A 24351-nucleotide genomic window follows, 5' to 3' on the forward strand; every position below is an offset into this window, starting at 1 on the left:
AAGTAAGTAATGTCCACTTTATTGCACCAGTCATCATAAATGTATCCCTAAGCTTCTTATCTTGTTACAGATGAACCACCATATGTACATGACATTTTAAGTAATTTCCACATGTGCAGTGTTTTCAAAATATAATTTGAAAATCGTTTTTGGGGAAAAGTAATGGTTTGCAAAATTATGACAAGGACATAATGGTGTATGCTTCTCTATAAAACATTTCAGTATCTCTAATGTCATTTTTCCCATATTACATTATAAGACCTTTCCCCATGAAGCACATTCCTTGTAAATATGCTCCCACCTGTGCATTGCAAATTTAGATTTTCACTGTTTCAGACACATAGCCATGTTGAAAGTGACCCAAAAAAATTGCAAACGTTTCCCCATGAAGCACATTCCTTGTAAATATGCTCCCACCTGTACATTGCAAATTTAGATTTTGACTGTTGCAGACACATAGCCATGTTGAAAGTGACCCAAAAAATTTGCAAACGTTTAAAAAAAAAAACATTCATGTGTCTTAATGACATTTTAAGTCATTTCCCCATGGAGAATGTTTTCTAAGTGGCACAAAAGAGGTATACACCTATCATAAATCTATCCCTAGCATTATAAATGATTAAATCAGGATGACAATAATATGTGGCCTATCCAGAGGTTTGTTTAAGGTGAGGCCTACTCAGGATTGCAGATTAAAGTTACGCTTGATGAACAAAACAGAGGAGAAAATTTTATTGTAAATGCCTACCAATGAAGTAAGTGATTTCTACTTCATTGCACCAGTCATCATAAATGTATCCATAACCTTACTTAAATTGTACTTAAGACACATAAAAGCGTTTTTTGATTGGCTTTCCTGCATGGTAGGGTCACTTTTAACATGGCTATGTAACATAAACATTCAAAATCAAAATTTTCCATGTACAGGTGGGAGCATATTTACAAGCAATTTGCGCCACAAAGAAAGGTCTGACATTAAAATGGCAAAAATAACATCAGGGACAGTCAATTGCCTTATAAAAAACCATACACCATTATGTCCTTCTCATGCATTTAAAAACAATTCCTTTTTCCCAAAAACGATTTTCAAATCATAATTTCAAAAAACTGCACATGAGAAAATGACTTAAAATGTCATTGAAACACATTAAAGCATTTTTTGATTGGTTTTCCTGCATTGTTGATTCATTTTTATCATGGCTATGTAACACAAACATTGATAATTAAAATGTTCATGCACATGTAAGAGCATATTTACAAGCAATTTGCGCCACAGAGAAAGGTCTTACACTAAAATGAGAAAAATAACATCAGGAACAGTCAATTGCCTTATAAAGAACCATACACCATTATGTCCTTGTCATGATTTTATAAACAATTCCTTTTCCCCAAAAACGATTTTAAAATCATAATTTCTAAACACTGCACATCAGAAAATGACTTAAAATGTCATTAAAACACATGAAAGCGTTTTTTGATTGCCTAGCCAGCATGGTTTGGTCACTTTTAACATAGCTATTTAACACAAACATTCAAAATCTAAATTTTCCATGCACATGTGAGAGCATATTTACAAGCAATTTGCGCCACATAAATCATAATTTTCTCCTTAAAGCACACTATTCTCTATCTAAAGTAAAGAAATATTTTCTCACCTTAGCAAATACTTTGAGTTTGAAAACAGTCTCAGAAACACACCAATTTGTCTTCAGCAGAGCAAAAGGTATGCACTCCAGAGTCTGCAGCTATCAAAAGCACAGAAATGGTGTAATTCTTCACACATATTTCTCATGTCACCCAATCAAAACTCTTCCCTCACTTTTTTTCAAATGAAAACCCTTCCCCCTCTGCCCTTTCTGCCTATTTTCCATAGCAACCACCTCTTGGAGAAACTCTGGTGTTTGCAAATTCACACAACAATGTTGCAATTGAACTCTGAACTCTCAGTGCACCTGCATATCCAGTGCTTTCTTTCATTTAATGATTTTTTATTGACCACTCAAAATACATCTTTCAAAGAACACATCTCTACACCCTAACTTTCTGTTTTCATCAATCAAAATCCACCAATCACTGTTACTACTTCATGAACACAGAAACTCCACAGTTTTTTTCATTTCAAACTCACATTTTTTCAACTGCCATTTCATTGCCACACTTCATCTGACTGCAGGAGAACCTTCTCTCACCATGTTTTCTGTCTGGATTGTTGGTCATAGTTATATTCACTGGGCTCAAAGGTACGTTGAAAGCAGGAATTTACCTAACCTCAATTTACAAGATGTGGAAATTAAGTGGTTTGGCCACAGAGGATTAAAATGTCACCAATTGATACCATTGGTGAAAACCTTTATGCATTTGCCCAAACCTGACCTGTTAATTGTGCACTGTGGAGGTAATGACTTGGGCACTTTGACTGGTGTAGGTCTGGAAATGCTTTTAAAGGACACCTTTGAGCAATTAATGGCACTTTTTCCTCAGACTGCCTTGGTATATTCAAATATATGCCAAAGACAGAAATGGAGGTGGTCAAACCAATTTTGTCCACAAATTGAGAAGTCGAGGAAGCATGTAAACAAATCTGTTTCAGCTTACATGAGAGACCATGGAATGGGCTCCCTGTACAACAATAACTTGCGTTACTACATGCAAGATATCTACAGAGGAGATGGAGTTCACTTCTCAGATGAGGGCAACAGAGTTTTCACTCTGAATTTAAAAATGTGCATTGGTACCTACTTATAAGTACCAAAATGTACCATAAACCCAAAAGCTCTTCTCAGAGCTACCCTACATCTAATCACTCACAATTATTATTTTACTCTAACTTTTTTCACTAATTTTCAACAAAGTACGCTCCCTGGGGCGCTACCCGGTACGCGTACCGGGAGCTAACCTCGCGAAATTTAAAAAAAAAATGTTTTTTTTTCGCACATATGGGCCTCCTCAGCCACCCTCACAAAACCTAGGGGGTCAAGATAAGTCTACCATGCCCCCTTCTACCTATTCTGAACATTATTTGCCCTCCATCTTGTATCATAATTCGACCGAAACACAAAATGGTGGACTCCCGTTACGCTTAAGGTTCGCGTACCAGGGCGCTCACCGGTTCGCGTACCGGGTCGCTTCCTGGGAAGCGCACCATCAAAAAAGGTGGGAAAGTAGTTCACACAAAAGCCACTTGAGACAATTTCACCAAATATAGATTAGCTCATACTACATACCAATCCCTACCATTTTCACAAATTTGATTGGAATTCCATTTAACCATTTAGCCTATAGAACTCACTAAATACCGTGAGGTAAATTACTTCACAAAACACATCTGAAGTGTTGGAATTGACAACCAATTAAAATGTTACTTTCATTTTCTACTTTTTTTACCTGACATTTGATTGGTTATGTACCCGAATATATATAAAGGAAGAGAAGGAAACACAGCCATTTTGACTACTACTTCCTGGTGTACATTTCTATTAGAATTTTCATTAATAACTTCAATTTCTTTTTAAAGGTAAGTTGTTATTTTTAAAACTGAAGTATATTGAGCACTTTAAGTTAATATGGCAAACTTTTTCTGTTAGTTATATACTATCCCTCTGTAGTACTTATAAATTTAGATACACTTTTTTATATTCCTACTTCCACTCTGATACTATACACTGCCCAAAGATAAATTCTCTGTTAAAAACTGCCTATCTAAAATTAATCCCAACAGTGCCCTACCTCTACTAATATATATTTTTTTTATGCAAATTTCAGGAAAAATGGAAAGTGAACAAAACATTTCATTTGAAATTGTCCTTCCAGAGTCCAACACAGAAATCATTGATCCAAATGAGATTGAATTTATGGATGAATCTTGGGACCAAGAACTACTGCAATGTGTACAAGCAGTAGATAACCTCCTTGCAAATGAGGACATTTTACAACCTCAGAGACTACAATCTATATTCCATGATTATGAAATTTCTGACAATGAAATGTTAGAAAGTTTAATAAATTATGAAACACAATAAAAAAACTTAAAAAAAAAAAAAAAAATAATCAACAAAACCAACAATCAATTAACATACAGCATTTGAAAAGTCTATCATTCATTTTTCATTGTGATACGCTCCCCAGAACGCTTCCCGGTTCGCGTATCGGGCGCTAACCACGAAAAAAAATAAAAAAAATTTATTTTTTTTTGCTTAGCGGGGCCCCTTTAAAGCCTCCACATCAAACCTAGGGGGTCAGGGAGGAGCTAGTATGCCCCCTTATGGTTATTTCCCCCTTTGTTTTGGCCTCCTCTTGTCTCTCAATCCTACCGAGAGACAAGATGGCGGCCGCTCCGGACTGTTTAGAATGTTGACAGACACCGGAGAGCCAATCAGCTTAGCTACGCGAAGTTCCGGTACGCTTAAGGTCCGCGGACCGGAGCGCTGCCCAGAGCGCGCTTACAGATATATATCTTTTTTTAAACGTTAATTTCTCAAAATCCACTGGAGCACATATATTGAGACCTACAAAAGGCACATCGGGCTACCAGTCCCTACAATTTTGCCAAGTTTCGTGCAAATCCATTCAGCCGTTCGGGCTAAAAGTGAGGCTAACCGCCCTATGGAAAACTCAATGTTAAAAACACGTTTTGGGACCCCCCTTTTTTCTCGGCCCCCCCTGGACGAACCCCCCCAAAATTTTCAGGGGCTGCTCAGAAACAAAATGTTCCATTTTCCTGAAAATTTCAGCCAATTCCATCCACAAACGCCAAAGTTATTAGACATAGAATTTTCAAAAAACCCATAGGGAAAAAAACCTAAAATTTGCCCCATGCTGCGCCGCATTGTAAATGCAGCACACCATGGGTGGCGGAACAGCGGCGCAAAATGACTGGCACATCCACTGCTGCATCGGTTTCATGTGGCACGTTTTTTTTACACCATGACACATCTGCCTAAATGCATCAATTTGTAATTTTCTCGCCTCATAGCAAATCTTTTGCACCGCCACTGCGTCACAAAAGTGACGCACAGTGGCGCAAAAGATGCATACACCTATCATAAATCTGTCCCTAGCATTTTAAATGATTAATTCAGGATGACGATAAGGTGTGGCCTATGCAGAGGTTTGTTTAAGGTGAGGCCTACTCAGGGTTGCAGATCAAAGTTACGCTTGATGAAGAATACAGAGGAGATAATACATGTAAAGGCCTACCAATGAAGTAAGTAATGTCCACTTTATTGCACCAGTCATCATAAATGTATCCCTAAGCTTCTTATCTTGTTACAGATGAACCACCATATGTACATGACATTTTAAGTAATTTCCACATGTGCAGTGTTTTCAAAATATAATTTGAAAATCGTTTTTGGGGAAAAGTAATGGTTTGCAAAATTATGACAAGGACATAATGGTGTATGCTTCTCTATAAAACATTTCAGTATCTCTAATGTCATTTTTCCCATATTACATTATAAGACCTTTCCCCATGAAGCACATTCCTTGTAAATATGCTCCCACCTGTGCATTGCAAATTTAGATTTTCACTGTTTCAGACACATAGCCATGTTGAAAGTGACCCAAAAAAATTGCAAACGTTTCCCCATGAAGCACATTCCTTGTAAATATGCTCCCACCTGTACATTGCAAATTTAGATTTTGACTGTTGCAGACACATAGCCATGTTGAAAGTGACCCAAAAAATTTGCAAACGTTTAAAAAAAAAAAACATTCATGTGTCTTAATGACATTTTAAGTCATTTCCCCATGGAGAATGTTTTCTAAGTGGCACAAAAGAGGTATACACCTATCATAAATCTATCCCTAGCATTATAAATGATTAAATCAGGATGACAATAATATGTGGCCTATCCAGAGGTTTGTTTAAGGTGAGGCCTACTCAGGATTGCAGATTAAAGTTACGCTTGATGAACAAAACAGAGGAGAAAATTTTATTGTAAATGCCTACCAATGAAGTAAGTGATTTCTACTTCATTGCACCAGTCATCATAAATGTATCCATAACCTTACTTAAATTGTACTTAAGACACATAAAAGCGTTTTTTGATTGGCTTTCCTGCATGGTAGGGTCACTTTTAACATGGCTATGTAACATAAACATTCAAAATCAAAATTTTCCATGTACAGGTGGGAGCATATTTACAAGCAATTTGCGCCACAAAGAAAGGTCTGACATTAAAATGGCAAAAATAACATCAGGGACAGTCAATTGCCTTATAAAAAACCATACACCATTATGTCCTTCTCATGCATTTAAAAACAATTCCTTTTTCCCAAAAACGATTTTCAAATCATAATTTCAAAAAACTGCACATGAGAAAATGACTTAAAATGTCATTGAAACACATTAAAGCATTTTTTGATTGGTTTTCCTGCATTGTTGATTCATTTTTATCATGGCTATGTAACACAAACATTGATAATTAAAATTTTCATGCACATGTAAGAGCATATTTACAAGCAATTTGCGCCACAGAGAAAGGTCTTACACTAAAATGAGAAAAATAACATCAGGAACAGTCAATTGCCTTATAAAGAACCATACACCATTATGTCCTTGTCATGATTTTATAAACAATTCCTTTTCCCCAAAAACGATTTTAAAATCATAATTTCTAAACACTGCACATCAGAAAATGACTTAAAATGTCATTAAAACACATGAAAGCGTTTTTTGATTGCCTTCCCAGCATGGTTTGGTCACTTTTAACATAGCTATTTAACACAAACATTCAAAATCTAAATTTTCCATGCACATGTGAGAGCATATTTACAAGCAATTTGCGCCACATAAATCATAATTTTCTCCTTAAAGCACACTATTCTCTATCTAAAGTAAAGAAATATTTTCTCACCTTAGCAAATACTTTGAGTTTGAAAACAGTCTCAGAAACACACCAATTTGTCTTCAGCAGAGCAAAAGGTATGCACTCCAGAGTCTGCAGCTATCAAAAGCACAGAAATGGTGTAATTCTTCACACATATTTCTCATGTCACCCAATCAAAACTCTTCCCTCACTTTTTTTCAAATGAAAACCCTTCCCCCTCTGCCCTTTCTGCCTATTTTCCATAGCAACCACCTCTTGGAGAAACTCTGGTGTTTGCAAATTCACACAACAATGTTGCAATTGAACTCTGAACTCTCAGTGCACCTGCATATCCAGTGCTTTCTTTCATTTAATGATTTTTTATTGACCACTCAAAATACATCTTTCAAAGAACACATCTCTACACCCTAACTTTCTGTTTTCATCAATCAAAATCCACCAATCACTGTTACTACTTCATGAACACAGAAACTCCACAGTTTTTTTCATTTCAAACTCACATTTTTTCAACTGCCATTTCATTGCCACACTTCATCTGACTGCAGGAGAACCTTCTCTCACCATGTTTTCTGTCTGGATTGTTGGTCATAGTTATATTCACTGGGCTCAAAGGTACGTTGAAAGCAGGAATTTACCTAACCTCAATTTACAAGATGTGGAAATTAAGTGGTTTGGCCACAGAGGATTAAAATGTCACCAATTGATACCATTGGTGAAAACCTTTATGCATTTGCCCAAACCTGACCTGTTAATTGTGCACTGTGGAGGTAATGACTTGGGCACTTTGACTGGTGTAGGTCTGGAAATGCTTTTAAAGGACACCTTTGAGCAATTAATGGCACTTTTTCCTCAGACTGCCTTGGTATATTCAAATATATGCCAAAGACAGAAATGGAGGTGGTCAAACCAATTTTGTCCACAAATTGAGAAGTCGAGGAAGCATGTAAACAAATCTGTTTCAGCTTACATGAGAGACCATGGAATGGGCTCCCTGTACAACAATAACTTGCGTTACTACATGCAAGATATCTACAGAGGAGATGGAGTTCACTTCTCAGATGAGGGCAATAGAGTTTTCACTCTGAATTTAAAAATGTGCATTGGTACCTACTTATAAGTACCAAAATGTACCATAAACCCAAAAGCTCTTCTCAGAGCTACCCTACATCTAATCACTCACAATTATTATTTTACTCTAACTTTTTTCACTAATTTTCAACAAAGTACGCTCCCTGGGGCGCTACCCGGTACGCGTACCGGGAGCTAACCTCGCGAAATTTTTAAAAAAAATGTTTTTTTTTCGCACATATGGGCCTCCTCAGCCACCCTCACAAAACCTAGGGGGTCAAGATAAGTCTACCATGCCCCCTTCTACCTATTCTGAACATTATTTGCCCTCCATCTTGTATCATAATTCGACCGAAACACAAAATGGTGGACTCCCGTTACGCTTAAGGTTCGCGTACCAGGGCGCTCACCGGTTCGCGTACCGGGTCGCTTCCTGGGAAGCGCACCATCAAAAAAGGTGGGAAAGTAGTTCACACAAAAGCCACTTGAGACAATTTCACCAAATATAGATTAGCTCATACTACATACCAATCCCTACCATTTTCACAAATTTGATTGGAATTCCATTTAACCATTTAGCCTATAGAACTCACTAAATACCGTGAGGTAAATTACTTCACAAAACACATCTGAAGTGTTGGAATTGACAACCAATTAAAATGTTACTTTCATTTTCTACTTTTTTTACCTGACATTTGATTGGTTATGTACCCGAATATATATAAAGGAAGAGAAGGAAACACAGCCATTTTGACTACTACTTCCTGGTGTACATTTCTATTAGAATTTTCATTAATAACTTCAATTTCTTTTTAAAGGTAAGTTGTTATTTTTAAAACTGAAGTATATTGAGCACTTTAAGTTAATATGGCAAACTTTTTCTGTTAGTTATATACTATCCCTCTGTAGTACTTATAAATTTAGATACACTTTTTTATATTCCTACTTCCACTCTGATACTATACACTGCCCAAAGATAAATTCTCTGTTAAAAACTGCCTATCTAAAATTAATCCCAACAGTGCCCTACCTCTACTAATATATATTTTTTTTATGCAAATTTCAGGAAAAATGGAAAGTGAACAAAACATTTCATTTGAAATTGTCCTTCCAGAGTCCAACACAGAAATCATTGATCCAAATGAGATTGAATTTATGGATGAATCTTGGGACCAAGAACTACTGCAATGTGTACAAGCAGTAGATAACCTCCTTGCAAATGAGGACATTTTACAACCTCAGAGACTACAATCTATATTCCATGATTATGAAATTTCTGACAATGAAATGTTAGAAAGTTTAATAAATTATGAAACACAATAAAAAAAACTTAAAAAAAAAAAATAAAAAATAATCAACAAAACCAACAATCAATTAACATACAGCATTTGAAAAGTCTATCATTCATTTTTCATTGTGATACGCTCCCCAGAACGCTTCCCGGTTCGCGTACCGGGCGCTAACCACGAAAAAAAATAAAAAAAATTTTTTTTTTTTTTGCTTAGCGGGGCCCCTTTAAAGCCTCCACATCAAACCTAGGGGGTCAGGGAGGAGCTAGTATGCCCCCTTATGGTTATTTCCCCCTTTGTTTTGGCCTCCTCTTGTCTCTCAATCCTACCGAGAGACAAGATGGCGGCCGCTCCGGACTGTTTAGAATGTTGACAGACACCGGAGAGCCAATCAGCTTAGCTACGCGAAGTTCCGGTACGCTTAAGGTCCGCGGACCGGAGCGCTGCCCAGAGCGCGCTTACAGATATATATCTTTTTTTAAACGTTAATTTCTCAAAATCCACTGGAGCACATATATTGAGACCTACAAAAGGCACATCGGGCTACCAGTCCCTACAATTTTGCCAAGTTTCGTGCAAATCCATTCAGCCGTTCGGGCTAAAAGTGAGGCTAACCGCCCTATGGAAAACTCAATGTTAAAAACACGTTTTGGGACCCCCCTTTTTTCTCGGCCCCCCCTGGACGAACCCCCCCAAAATTTTCAGGGGCTGCTCAGAAACAAAATGTTCCATTTTCCTGAAAATTTCAGCCAATTCCATCCACAAACGCCAAAGTTATTAGACATAGAATTTTCAAAAAACCCATAGGGAAAAAATCCTAACTATATATACCTACTGGCGACCGCCAGTAGGTAATATATATATAAAACCTACTATTCCCAAAAGAATGTTGCAATTTCCCTATGGAAAACAATCCTAACTAAAGCCCTGATCTTTTGACTGGGTAGGAGTGTTCTGCTTAATTCAGATGCTCTGTCCATCACCACCCCCTTTATGAATCGTTTTGGCCACTATAGGAGTGGAAGGGTATGCTCAGACATGAGTCCCTTGCTCACTGCACCATCAGGATTCAAGCAAGCCGGGCCGAAGACGGCTGTAATGCCAGAAACCGGTCCCCGGAAGCTTGTTTCCTTTCCAGTAAAGAATTGGCTTGGTAGTTTGGTCTGCCCTGTTCCCTTGATGCACTGGGCCAGGGACAGACTAATTTGCATGTAGCCAGGTTCTGAACTGGGATGGTGCAGTGAGCTAAAAAATGGTGATGGATCAAGCCCTGATCTTTTGACTGGGTAGGAGTGTTCTGCTTAATTCAGATGCTCTGTCCATCACCACCCCCTTTATGAATCGTTTTGGCCACTATAGGAGTGGAAGGGTATGCTCAGACATGAGTCCCTTGCTCACTGCACCATCAGGATTCAAGCAAGCCGGGCCGAAGACGGCTGTAATGCCAGAAACCGGTCCCCGGAAGCTTGTTTCCTTTCCAGTAAAGAATTGGCTTGGTAGTTTGGTCTGCCCTGTTCCCATGGTGCACTGGGCCAGGGACAGACTAATTTGCATGTAGCCAGGTTCTGAACTGGGATGGTGCAGTGAGCTAAAAAACGGTGATGGATCAATCCCTGATCTTTTGACTGGGTAGTAGTGTTCTGCTTAATTCAGATGCTCTGTCCATCACCACCCCCTTTATGAATCGTTTTGGCCACTATAGGAGTGGAAGGGTATGCTCAGACATGAGTCCCTTGCTCACTGCACCATCAGGATTCAAGCAAGCCGGGCTGAAGACGGCTGTAATGCCAGAAACCGGTCCCCGGAAGCTTGTTTCCTTTCCAGTAAAGAATTGACTTGGTAGTTTGGTCTGCCCTGTTCCCATGATGCACTGGGCCAGGGACAGACTAATTTGCATGTAGCCAGGTTCTGAACTGGGATGGTGCAGTGAGCTAAAAAACGGTGATGGATCAATCCCTGATCTTTTGACTGGGTAGTAGTGTTCTGCTTAATTCAGATGCTCTGTCCATCACCACCCCCTTTATGAATCATATATATATATATATATATATATATATATATATATATATATATATATATATATATATATCTCCGCTATTTTTCTTCTCTTTTTGTAAAGAAAACAGCACTCGCGGGAGTAGGATCTAAGGTTTTATTATTCGATCCTTTGAGCACCAGACGCGTTTCGGCTCCTGCCTTTGTCAGTGGTACACTGACGCGCCATTTTTTTTAACTTTTTTATACACCACATGTGACACACGTTTGAAGTAATAGAAACAGGACTGCATAGAGCGCCATCTTTCAATGTCCACATAAAATGACATTCTCACCCTTATATAAGGTTATCATTTCTCATTGCGCCCTGGATGGGCAAAAAATTACAAACCAAGTTATACTTTGCGTTCACTCATTTCGCCCGTGCAGGAGTGCGCGGCTTGACGCAACAAGGAGCGAGAATATATATATATATATATATATATATTACCTACTGGCGATAGCCAGTAGGTATATATAGTTAGGATTGTTTTCCATAGGGAAAATGCAACATTCTATTGGGAATAACTTTGGCGCCGGTTGAGGAATCTTCCTGAATTTTTCCTTAACTTTGCCTCGCGGTGCTTGGGTCCTTCCCTGAAAGTTTGGGGGGATTCGTCAAGCGGGGGCCGAGATAAAAGGTGGGTCCCAAAACGTGATTTCCCCATGTTAATTTCCATAGGGCGGTCGAACTCACTTTTAGCTCGAACGGCTGAATGGATTTCCACCAAACTTGGCAAAATTGTAGGGACGCGTAGCCCGATGTGCCTTTGCTATGTCTCAAGATATGCGCTCCAGTGGATTTTGAGTAAATTAGGTTAAAAAAAAATTATATATCTATAGCAGCTTACCCGTGAGCTTACCCATGCGCTTACGGTACGCTAGTGCGCGAGCTGCATTCTGATTGGCTGCCTATGTCTGTCAACACTCCAAAACAGAAACTGTTGGCAGCCATCTTGTGCCTCGGTCGATAGACTGAGGCACAGGAAAGCAGAAAAACAAACATGTAGAACTTAAAAAGGGGGCAGGGTAGAAGCACCCTGACCCCCTAGACCTGCTCAGTGGGTCCCACAAGGACCCCCAAGGCAAAAGTCGCGGGGTACGCGTACCGTACGCGTACCTGACGCGCACGGTACGCGTACCCCGACTTTTACAAAAACATTTTTAAAAAATGTTTGCCTTTGGGGTCTTTGTGGGACGCCCTGAGCAGGCCTAGGGGGTCAGGGTGATTGTACTCTGGCCCCTTTGCGAGTTTCACACCTTTGTTTCACTGCTTTCTTGTGCCTTGGTTCTAACAAGGCACAAGATGGCTGCCAACACTTCCTGGTTTTGAGTGTTGACAGACAGTGGCAGCCAATCAGCATGCCTTCTCGAGAAAGCTGCATGGTCATTGGCTGTCAACACTTCTAACCAGGAGGTGTTGGCATCTATCTTGTGCTAGTGTTGACAGACAGTGACAGCCAATCAGCATGCCTTCCTGAGAAAGCTGCATGCTCATTGGCTGTCAACACTTCTAACCAGGAAGTGTTGGCATCCATCTTGGGTCTTAGTAGACTGAGGCACAAGAAAGCAGAAAAACAAACGTGTAGAACACAAAAAGGGGGCAGGGTAGAAACACCCTGACCCCTTAGGGCTGCTCAGGTGGTCCCACTAGGATATTAATATATTTAAACGTTATCCGCTAATAGAATTAGCATTTAAAAAACCTTTGAAATTCACTGAAAAAACCATAGGTTTCAGGCCTTATATAGTTAGGAATTAGCATTTAAAAAACCTTTGAAATGTACTGAAAAAACCATAGGTTTCAGGCCTTATATAGTTAGGAATTAGTATTTGAAAAACCTTGTGAATTCACTGAAAAAAACATAGGTTTCAGGCCTTATATAGTTAGGAATTAGCATTTAAAAAACCTTTGAAATTCACTGAAAAAACCATAGGTTTCAGGCCTTATATAGTTAGGAATTAGCATTAAAAAAACATTTGAATATATAAAAACGTTATCTGCTAATAGAATTAGCATTTAAAAAACCTTGCAAATTCACTGAAAAAACCATAGGTTTCAGGCCTTATATAGTTAGGAATTAGCATTCAAAAAACCTTGCAAATTCACTGAAAAAAACATAGGTTTCAGGCCATATATAGTTAGGAATTAGGCACAAGAAAGCAGAAAAACAAACGTGTAGAACACAAAAAGGGGGCAGGGTAGAAACACCCTGACCCCTTCGGGCTGCTCAGGTGGTCCCACTAGGATATTAATATATTTAAATGTTATCCGCTAATAGAATTAGCATTTAAAAAACCTTTGAAATTCACTGAAAAAACCATAGGTTTCAGGCCTTATATAGTTAGGAATTAGCATTTAAAAAACCTTTGAAATTCACAAAAAAAAACATAGGTTTCAAGCATTATATAGTTAGGAATTAGCATTTAAAAAACCTTGCAAATTCACTGAAAAAACCATAGGTTTCAGGCCTTATATAGTTAGGAATTAGCATTTAAAAAACCTTTGAAATTCACTGAAAAAACCATAGGTTTCAGGCCTTATATAGTTAGGAATTAGCATTTAAAAAAACCTTTGAAATTCACTGAAAAAACCATAGGTTTCAGGAGTTATATAGTTAGGAATTAGTTTTTAAAAAACCTTTGAAATTCACTCAAAAAACTATAAGTTTTAGTGGTGTTATAGTTAGTCGGACATTTTACTCATACAAAACCATTGAAATTGCTCCTATATAGTTAGTTGTACTAACTATATTTCGCGCACCCGCAATCCACTGCTGATGATGTCACATATTAGATCATTCATGACATGGTCAGTGACATCACTGATGACACCTCAAATGACATCACTGATGAACTTTGGCCCTGCTTGACAAATCACCACAAAATATTCACAACACTTCCCCTTTTTAGTTCAGCAGCTGTGTTGAAAGTTTTGGGGTGATCCATCAAGCGGGGGAGAGAAAAAGGGGTGTTCCAAAACACGTTTTCCTCATGTTAAGTCTATGGGGATTTTTTACAGCCCAAATTCCTGAATGGAATTACACCAAATTTGGCAGGAAGCTAGATTTTATTCCAGAAAGCCTGCTTTTTGTGATTTGGTGTAAACCCATTCAGTAGTTTAAAAGAAATCAAAGCAAAAAAATATAGATATCTGGGGACATGAGTTCTTGCAGTGGACTTGCAGATCCAACTAAAATTTGATTGGCTGCCAACACTTCAACCAGGAAGTGTTGCCAGCCATCTTGGGATTCAGCTTCAAGCTGAGTCCCTTAGAAAAAGTAATAAATAAAGAAAAGGGGGTAGGGTAGGTATACCCTGATCCCCCAGATATGCAGGGAGGTTCCACAGGGTTCCCCATGTTCTAAAACGATTTTAATTTTAAATTTTGCTACAGACTTGCGATTGGATCCTAGAGTCAGTGGCAACATTTACAAGAAAAGGATGAGTGGGCCCCACGCCTCTTTTTTTAAAGCCCCTGGGTGGGTCAAATTCAATGGGCATGAAGGAGGTGGGCTCATCGGGCTGCCCTCTTGGGCTTATGCAAAACTCTGGGGACTGCCACCTCCCTGAGGCTGCAAACAATAAAATTGTGGGGGCCTGATTGGCCCCATGCAGACCCGAAGACCGGTACCTCCCCTGGGCAATGAATTCTCAAAATGCGGAGGGCGCAATTGATCCCCTCACTGCCCTGGGGACCACCACCTCCCCAGAACACACTGTCTTTTTAACTAAATGCTGGGAAGCCCCTATGGCCTCACCCCCCTTTTCCAGGGACTGTCATCTCCATGGGGCAAAGATATTAAAAGTGAGGTGGGGGACCTGTACCTCTCTGGGGTTATAACAAAATATTATGCATGGGTGCACTGCCTTCCATGCAGCCCGAGGACCACCAACTCCCTGGGGCTTAATTACAAGGGAGGGGTCCACATGGGCCCCCTAGTAGAGCCCTACATGGCCCTAGGGACCTCCACCCTGAGGGCCGGGTCCAGCAATGTCCTGGAATATCCACCTCCAGGACATTGCAGTTTGCTATGGCTTGGCAGGAGCACCTGCATGTTAGCAGCTCCCTGGATCCAAATGCTATGCCAGCTCCTGAAGGAGGTAGAATCTCATTGGTGAGTGGGTGCCCTAGAGGCACCTACTTTAAATGGGTAGGCTCCAGGGAATGGGGTCCCCGGGGTCCAATTCGGCCTGGGGAGGGAGCCAAGTTGTCCCACAACCCATCTGTAAAAGCTGGGACCACTCACTCACTGACACAGCCTTACACATACTCACTCACCCATACAGCCCCAAACACATGCACTCACTAACCCATACATTCACTGACTCATGCACCCACTCATACATCATCCACGCACACAGACACTCAGACACCCATAGAGGTACTGAGACAATTAATCATTCACCCATTCAGAAACTCACGTACTCCCTCACACATCCATACAGCCATTCAGACACCAACTGAGTGACAGATACAGACATTCACACAACCAGTCACTCACCCATACATTCATTGAGACACCTAATCACTCACTGAATCATCCAATCAGGCACTCATACACCCACTGATTCACCAACACACCTTGTTATATATATATGTAACACTCATAAACTTTTTCAAAACACTCACACTCACTGGGCTCGAGTTATAGTTAAGTCACTAACTATAACAGTTGAATTTCTCTCATTTTGTACAAGTGACACCTTAGCCTAACTATATCATTTCTGCAACCTTTGTTTTTTTCAGTGAAAATGTATCAGCAGCCACCGCACCCCACGCCTCAGGTGCCCCTTCTTGTGAGGGTGAGCCCATGTGCAGATTCCAAAATCCATAGCCCAATCCTGGCCACCAATATTTGAAGCACATTTGTGGGAGCTCTTTGTAATTACTTTATTTTGGCATGTCACCTTTCTCAATGTCAGTGCGACCAAGGTTTTTGAAGTATTTAAATAAACACACTCTCCATTGGTTCATTGTTTCTGTGAACACTGAAGATGGGTTTAGGTAGGTAACACCAATTGCATTTTTATGGTTGCCATCTTAAAGTGCTCAGCTTTTTACAATTCATTATCACAATTTGACAATTTCAGCAAGATACAGATGCCACATTATTTTCATTGACATTGTTTGCTAACATATAGGAGATGGGTATTAAAGTTACAATCATATTGCATCATTCTCATTCCAATCATTTCATTATGCTTCACAATGTTTTTAAAAATGATATACCTATTCATATTTTAGCATTTTCAAAGGTCACTAAGCCGTATACAAGCTCATGGAATATATGTTATTCCATGTTCCCTCTTTCAATGAATTATTCCCTGTATGGGCTATTATCAGGAGAAAACAATATCATTATACCATGATGTATCCATTGTACACCCAGAATGGGCTAATTTACGAGACGATTCATCTAGTATACCTTGATCTAAACACAGTTGACCCTGGTTATTTGTTTGTTCAAGTAAAAAACATTATAGATTGAATCATTAAAACCCATCATTACCATCTGTGCAACCCAAAAATTGAAATCCCAAGTAGGCGATTCCTAACCTCCTACAATCCAAATAACATTCTCTTGGTTGTCCAGAAATGATTCCTTTCATGTTCCATTCCATCATTACAATCTTTATTCTGGCACCACACTATCTACGTAACTCAAGATCATTACCCAGCTAGGTTAAATGGCCCTTCTGATTTCAGCCTATATGTATCCCCCAGCTCCTCATCATTATTGAGTACCCAAGGGGCCTTTGTCTACAGCTCTACTATGTGGGAGCTGGCATTGCTTTCAGACATGCAGCTGTCTGTCTCTGAAATCAATTAATTTATTTCCAGGCTCGCTTGGCAGTGGGCAGTGGCAAAAAACCAGATGAATACTCCACTTTCAGCAAGCGAGAGCCTTTTATCGGCACTCGCTTGCGGGAAGCAATGGGTTTGCTGTGACTTGGCAGGAGCGTTAAAGCTAAGCCACAGCAAACAGCTATGTTCTAGGGTGGGTACCCTGTGATATAGCAGGAGCCAGCACCTTGGAGGGTGGCAATTCCCAGGGCCATCTATGGCTCCAGGAGGGGGCCCCTCCTTTGATGTTGCAGGGCCTGCTCCTCTCTCATTTAAAAAAAAAAGCTATTGGGTCCCGGGGAGTTTGTGATCTATGGGCCTGGGATGGTCTGTGAGGCCCCCATTACAACTATAAATAGCAGCGGGGAGATGGTGGTTCCTGGTGCATGGGGAGACCGCGAGGCCCCCGATGTATATTACAATAGCCCCGGGAGGTGGTCCTCCTTGGGGCATGGGGGTCAGCGAGACACCCTCATTTGTTAAAATAATTAATGGCTGCATGGCCCTGGGACCTCACCCACCCGGGGGCTTAATAATAGAGAAGCGCGCTTCTCTTTTTTGTAAATCTCTTGACAAGAGCTACAGTGTGACTCCCACTGAAACCTTTTTTGTAATTGTTTTTTTGCCATGGGGGTCAGGGTATTCCTATCAGGCCCGCTTCTCTTTTTTAAATTTTTTTGGGGGGACGTGGCTCATGCTGAGTCCCAATATGGCTGATAACACTTCCTGGTTTGAAGCGATAGCAGCCAATCACATTTGAGCACAGGGACTATAGATCTGGATTTTCCTTAATATTTTCAAAACTACTGAATGGATTTACACCAAGTCACACAAATGCACTTCCCTGGACCAATATCTACCTTTCTGCTATATTTGGTGTAGTTTTATTCAGCAGTTCGAGGTGCAGCTGTGTCTAAAGTTTGTATGTGAATTAACATGGGAAACTGACGTTATATGACTCCCCCATTTTCTCAATCTCCACTTGATGAATCACCGCAAAACTTTCCAGGCAAAATGAGAATCACGGGGCACTTTGTTTTGGACAATTCTGTGAAGATTGATCAAATGAGGGACAGGTATAGGCAAGTCAAAAAAAAATTCCAAAGGAAACTATGTCCTAACTATAACTTCTAACTATGGAAACTAGGTCCTAACTAAGCATGGGCGTAAAATCCGCTCCGCTCGCGGATTTTTCGGATTTTCGGCAAATCCGCAATCCGCGAACGCTCGCGAATTTGTCGAAAATCCGTGAATCCGCTCGCGGCGGATTTTTTGCTTGGTTGCGGCGCGCGGCGTGGTGCACGGCGTTCACTTTCCGTCATTTAGCGTTTGCCGAGTTGTTTTTCTTTGCGAGTGACGCGCCATTTTAGATCTTGCTGCGTGTTCCCGCGGGAGTTTGGCGCCCGCGAATACGTACTCGCGGCTTGCCACCTTGCACAGCACACCTCGCGAGAGTTCGCAATTGCGAACACGTAGTTGCGGCGGAAAGGAACAATCTCGCACTTGCGAAATAGAGATTTTGCAATTTCGCACAAGAAAATCACCAGCAAACAGGATAAACCTTCAGAAAATTATGATTTTTATCAGAATCACTCCTCAGGTTGACATTTGCATGGCCTTTTTTTTGCAAGGAGTCCATTTTGGGGGGGGGGGAGGAAGGAAGTGCCCCACAGTCTCCAACTTCCTGTTCCTGTCCAGCAGGCTCCTCCCAGTGCTTTGTCCATCTCCTGGTCACTTTCATTTGGATCTGGAGCTGGAAGGATTACTTTTTGTGGGTGCTGCTGGATATTTGGATTTGAGGCCTTTTTGACTGTCTTTGGATCACTTTTGGATTAGAAATCAACTTTCACAAGTAAGTTTGTTTGGGGCATTACAGTTGCTGCAAGTAAAATTTTGGAACTTTTTCAGAACATTAAATAAATTATATTGTGGGTAGCCACAGTATCCAGTAGGACCAGGGTTGGTTAGGGGTGCATGATACAACTGTTTTGTTGAATTTAAACACCATTTAGGCCATGGATGGGCTGGGATTGTGCTGATTTTTGTCCTTTTTTTGGGCCTGCTGGTGGGGCCCTTTGCCCAGGGGTGGTGAGTGTTGCATGGGCCTAGTCTTTCTGTGGGGTGTCTTCTTAAATTTAAACATAATTGAGGCCATGGATGGGCTGGGATTGTGCTTATTTTATTGTTTTTTGTCGTTTTTGGGGGGCTGCTGGTGTGGCCTTTTGCCCAGGGGTGGTGGTGCATGGACTGAGTGTGCCTGTGGTGTGGTCTCACTCTCTTTAATGTAAACATCATGGATGGCATTGGATTGTGGTGATTTCTGGCTGTTTTTCTGTTTTTTGGGGGTGTACTGTTGATGTGGACTGGCCATGTGGGTGGTGGTGGTGGCCATCTTGAGTGCTGGCTGGTACAGGCAACAAGTGCCTGGGGTGTAAGGGGCCATTTTGAGGAGAGGCAGTGTCTGAGGCCTGCACTTATTTTGCCTACTTTTCATCCATTATGCCCAGGGGTAGTGAGTGTTGCATGGGCCTAGTGTTTCTGAGGGGTGTCTTCTTGAATTTAAACACCATTGAGGCCATGGATGGGCTGGGATTGTGCTGATTTTATTGTTTTTGTCGTTTTTTTGGGCCTGCTGGTGGGGCCCTTTGCCCAGGGGTGGTGAGTGTTGCATGGGCCTAGTCTTTCTGTGGGGTGTCTTCTTGAATTTAAACATAATAGAGGCCATGGATGGGCTGGGATTGTGCTTATTTTATTGTTTTTTGTCGTTTTTGGGGGGCTGCTGGTGTGGCCTTTTGCCCAGGGGTGGTGGTGCATGGACTGAGTGTGCCTGTGGTGTGGTCTCACTCTCTTTAATGTAAACATCATGGATGGCATTGGATTGTGGTGATTTCTGGCTGTTTTTCTGTTTTTTGGGGGTGTACTGTTGATGTGGACTGGTCATGTGGGTGGTGGTGGTGGCCATCTTGAGTGCTGGCTGCTACAGGCAACATGTGCTTGGGGTGTAAGAAGGGGCCATTTTGAGGAGAGGCAGTGTCTGAGGCCTGCACTTATTTTGCCTACTTTTCATCCATTATGCCCAGGGGTAGTGAGTGTTGCATGGGCCTAGTGTTTCTGAGGGGTGTCTTCTTGAATTTAAACACCATTGAGGCCATGGATGGGCTGGGATTGTGCTGATTTTATTGTTTTTTGTCGTTTTTTTGGGCCTGCTGGTGGGGCCCTTTGCCCAGGGGTGGTGAGTGTTGCATGGGCCTAGTCTTTCTGTGGGGTGTCTTCTTGAATTTAAACATAATTGAGGCCATGGATGGGCTGGGATTGGGCTTATTTTATTGTTTTTTGTCGTTTTTGGGGGGCTGCTGGTGTGGCCTTTTGCCCAGGGGTGGTGGGTGGTGCATGGACTGAGTGTGCCTGTGGTGTGGTCTCACTCTCTTTAATGTAAACATCATGGATGGCGTTGGATTGTGGTGATTTCTGGCTGTTTTTCTGTTTTTTGGGGGTGTACTGTTGATGTGGACTGGCCATGTGGGTGGTGGTGGTGGCCATCTTGAGTGCTGGCTGGTACAGGCAACATGTGCCTGGGGTGTAAGGGGCCATTTTGAGGAGAGGCAGTGTCTGAGGCCTGCACTTATTTTGCCTACTTTTCATCCATTATGCGCAAGGGTAGTGAGTGTTGCATGGGCCTAGTGTTTCTGAGGGGTGTCTTCTTGAATTTAAACACCATTGAGGCCATGGATGGGCTGGGATTGTGCTGATTTTATTGTTTTTTGTCGTTTTTTTGGGCCTGCTGGTGGGGCCCTTTGCCCAGGGGTGGTGAGTGTTGCATGGGCCTAGTCTTTCTGTGGGGTGTCTTCTTGAATTTAAACATAATTGAGGCCATGGATGGGCTGGGATTGGGCTTATTTTATTGTTTTTTGTCGTTTTTGGGGGGCTGCTGGTGTGGCCTTTTGCCCAGGGGTGGTGGGTGGTGCATGGACTGAGTGTGCCTGTGGTGTGGTCTCACTCTCTTTAATGTAAACATCATGGATGGCGTTGGATTGTGGTGATTTCTGGCTGTTTTTCTGTTTTTTGGGGGTGTACTGTTGATGTGGACTGGCCATGTGGGTGGTGGTGGTGGCCATCTTGAGTGCTGGCTGGTACAGGCAACATGTGCCTGGGGTGTAAGGGGCCATTTTGAGGAGAGGCAGTGTCTGAGGCCTGCACTTATTTTGCCTACTTTTCATCCATTATGCCCAGGGGTAGTGAGTGTTGCATGGGCCTAGTGTTTCTGAGGGGTGTCTTCTTGAATTTAAACACCATTGAGGCCATGGATGGGCTGGGATTGTGCTGATTTTATTGTTTTTTGTCGTTTTTTTGGGCCTGCTGGTGGGGCCCTTTGCCCAGGGGTGGTGAGTGTTGCATGGGCCTAGTCTTTCTGTGGGGTGTCTTCTTGAATTTAAACATAATTGAGGCCATGGATGGGCTGGGATTGGGCTTATTTTATTGTTTTTTGTCGTTTTTGGGGGGCTGCTGGTGTGGCCTTTTGCCCAGGGGTGGTGGGTGGTGCATGGACTGAGTGTGCCTGTGGTGTGGTCTCACTCTCTTTAATGTAAACATAATTGATGGCGTTGGATTGTGGTGATTTCTGGCTGTTTTTCTGTTTTTTGGGGGTGTACTGTTGATGTGGACTGGCCATGTGGGTGGTGGTGGTGGCCATCTTGAGTGCTGGCTGGTACAGGCAACATGTGCCTGGGGTGTAAGGGGCCATTTTGAGGAGAGGCAGTGTCTGAGGCCTGCACTTATTTTGCCTACTTTTCATCCATTATGCCCAGGGGTAGTGAGTGTTGCATACTTGCATGTCCGTAGTCTTTCTGTGGGGTGTCTTCAATGTAAACATCAAGGATGGCATGGGATTGTGCTCATTTTTCTGTGTTTTGTCGAATTTTTGGGGTGTATAACTGAACTGATGTTCCTCTGTCTTCCATTGCTTTTAGGTGCACAAGAAGACTCAAGAGAACCACCAGTGCCAGGAAGAAGTCCTGCAGCGGTGTGTGCAGCATAACGTCACGCGACGTCACGTCTGGACACAGAACCCTCTGCAACTCGTGCAACTGCTGCCTGCTGACCTGCTCTGAAGAGGATGGCCCCAAAAAAAGTAACCCGTAGCTCCTCTAGCAAGAAAGGTGCCAGTAAGGAGCAGAAGAAGCAAGTTACCAAGGAGACTGGTGTGCCGCCCGCCCCTTTTTTTGGGAGTAAAAAAAAAAGTATGCCTGCAGCAGCAGCAGCGGGATCTGCTGGGGACCAAGCTGGCAGCACCCCCCCCGCTCCATTGGGCTCAGTGCCACCACCACCACCACGCCAACTTAAGTCCAAGCCCTTGAGTGCTGCAGAGGCAGCCAGTATAGTTCTTCAATCACCATCGACCAGTGATGTTGGCTCATCGCAAGAAAGCAGCAGCAATGTCCCTCAATCAACACAGGTTGTTGTAGCTCATCTGACGAGTGTTGAACAACCACAGCCGCAACAACAATCACATGTGCAAGTACAAGCCCAAGTACATGTGGAAGGAGAGGCAGCGCAAGGAGATGCGCAAGCAGAGGTGCATGGAGGGTCACAAGTGCCCACAATAGTTGTTCCTCCCGAAGTAGGGGCACATCAGGAAATTGACAATCAAGGCGAGGTATCATTTGAGGAAGCCACTCCTCCTGATGATCCTTCATTGTCTTCCACAACCCTAGCAAGGAAGAGATCAAGGGTGGTGTCTACATCCTCTTCAAGCACACCTCCTTCTGATGATACGGATCAAACTTGGGAACCAGCACCACAGCCGTCTGAGAGTGAGGCACACCATGATCCAACAAAGGTACTTAAGCGTAAAAGGAAGCTCGTCCAAAGTCTCAGAGTTATGGAGTGTGATGAGGCTCAACAAGAAGTGGCGGATACTGCTGCTGATGAAGACTCTGCCAACGACGACCCAGTCATCATAAAGGTCACTGCAGCCCCAGCGGGCATGCAGCAAACAGACATTTTGACCCTAGCCCGAAGAGCTGCTGCGCGTGATGATGATGATGATGTTGTCGATGAGGAGGCAGTGGAAACACCACAATCATTGGAGTTAAGTAGTACACCAACTCGTCCCGCTTCCATATTTCTTTCTGGCAAGAAGAGACCTCCGTCAACCTCGACCTTAATTAGTGGCGGTGAAAGTGGAAAACGTACAAAAGTTGGGCAATCCAGATCCTCCACTTCATCTGGCATTAGCTTCATGACCACCACCACCAGTATCGCCGCCTCCTCCAGGTCCCACAGACACTTCAAGTCCCCAGTTTGGGACTTCTTTACTGTTTGTCCCAAAAATCCAAAGTTTGCCATTTGTACCCTTTGTAAGCTTGCAGTTAGTCGTGGTAAGTCAGGTACCAACTATGGTACCGGCGGCCAGAGTGGTCATCTTGAGAGAAAGCACGCTGTCAAATGGTTTGCGCACCTAGATGCGATCAAGAAAGGCCAAAATCAAGGAAACGTTGATGTTTCATCTGATGATGACGAGCAGGAAGAAGACGTGTCAAACACTTCCCTTACACCCAGTACCCCTGTCAGCAGCACACCCAATGTGAGGCACACTAAGAGTGTTGGAGCGAGTGAGACACCAACGCACAAAAGTTCACCAGCGAGCAAAATTGGGTCAACGAAGTCATTATCAGCCCGTAAATGCTTGGTCCAGGGCAACATTAGAACAATGCTTACTTCAGACGTGCCATATGAACGCAACCACCCACTGACGCGTCTGTATAACACTAAGCTGGCTAAAATGCTAGCTGTGGACCTTCTACCTTTTTCTTTTGTAGAAGCGGTAGGTTTTCTTGAATTAGTTGCAACGCTCTGCCCTAAATGGAAGGTTCCGAGCCGGTTCTATTTTGCCAGAGTTGCGGTTCCAGCACTACATGAAGATGTGCTGCAGGCGATTGGGGCAGCTTTGCAGAAGAGTGCTGTTCACACAATACATCTGACAACAGACATGTGGACCAGTGGCCCAGGCGATGATTACATGTGCATCACTGCACACTGGGTCTCTTTTTCAGGTGTTAAAGCAAAGCTAAACGCAGGTGTTGACCCGGACCAAGTTTTCAAAGCTGCTCGGAAACATGCAACACTAGCCATGTTTGGCTTGGAGAAAAGTCACACAGCAGAAAACCTTTTGGAAGAGTTTGACAAAAAGGTCTTGACAATGCTATCCCCCCTAAAACGCAAGATTGGTTATGTTTCCACGGATAATGGCGCCAATGTAGTTAAGGCCATGTTCATTGGTGAC

The sequence above is a fragment of the Lissotriton helveticus genome, chromosome 5_1 (genome assembly GCF_964261635.1).
Source record: "Lissotriton helveticus chromosome 5_1, aLisHel1.1, whole genome shotgun sequence".
In the NCBI taxonomy this organism is placed as follows: domain Eukaryota; kingdom Metazoa; phylum Chordata; class Amphibia; order Caudata; family Salamandridae; genus Lissotriton; species Lissotriton helveticus.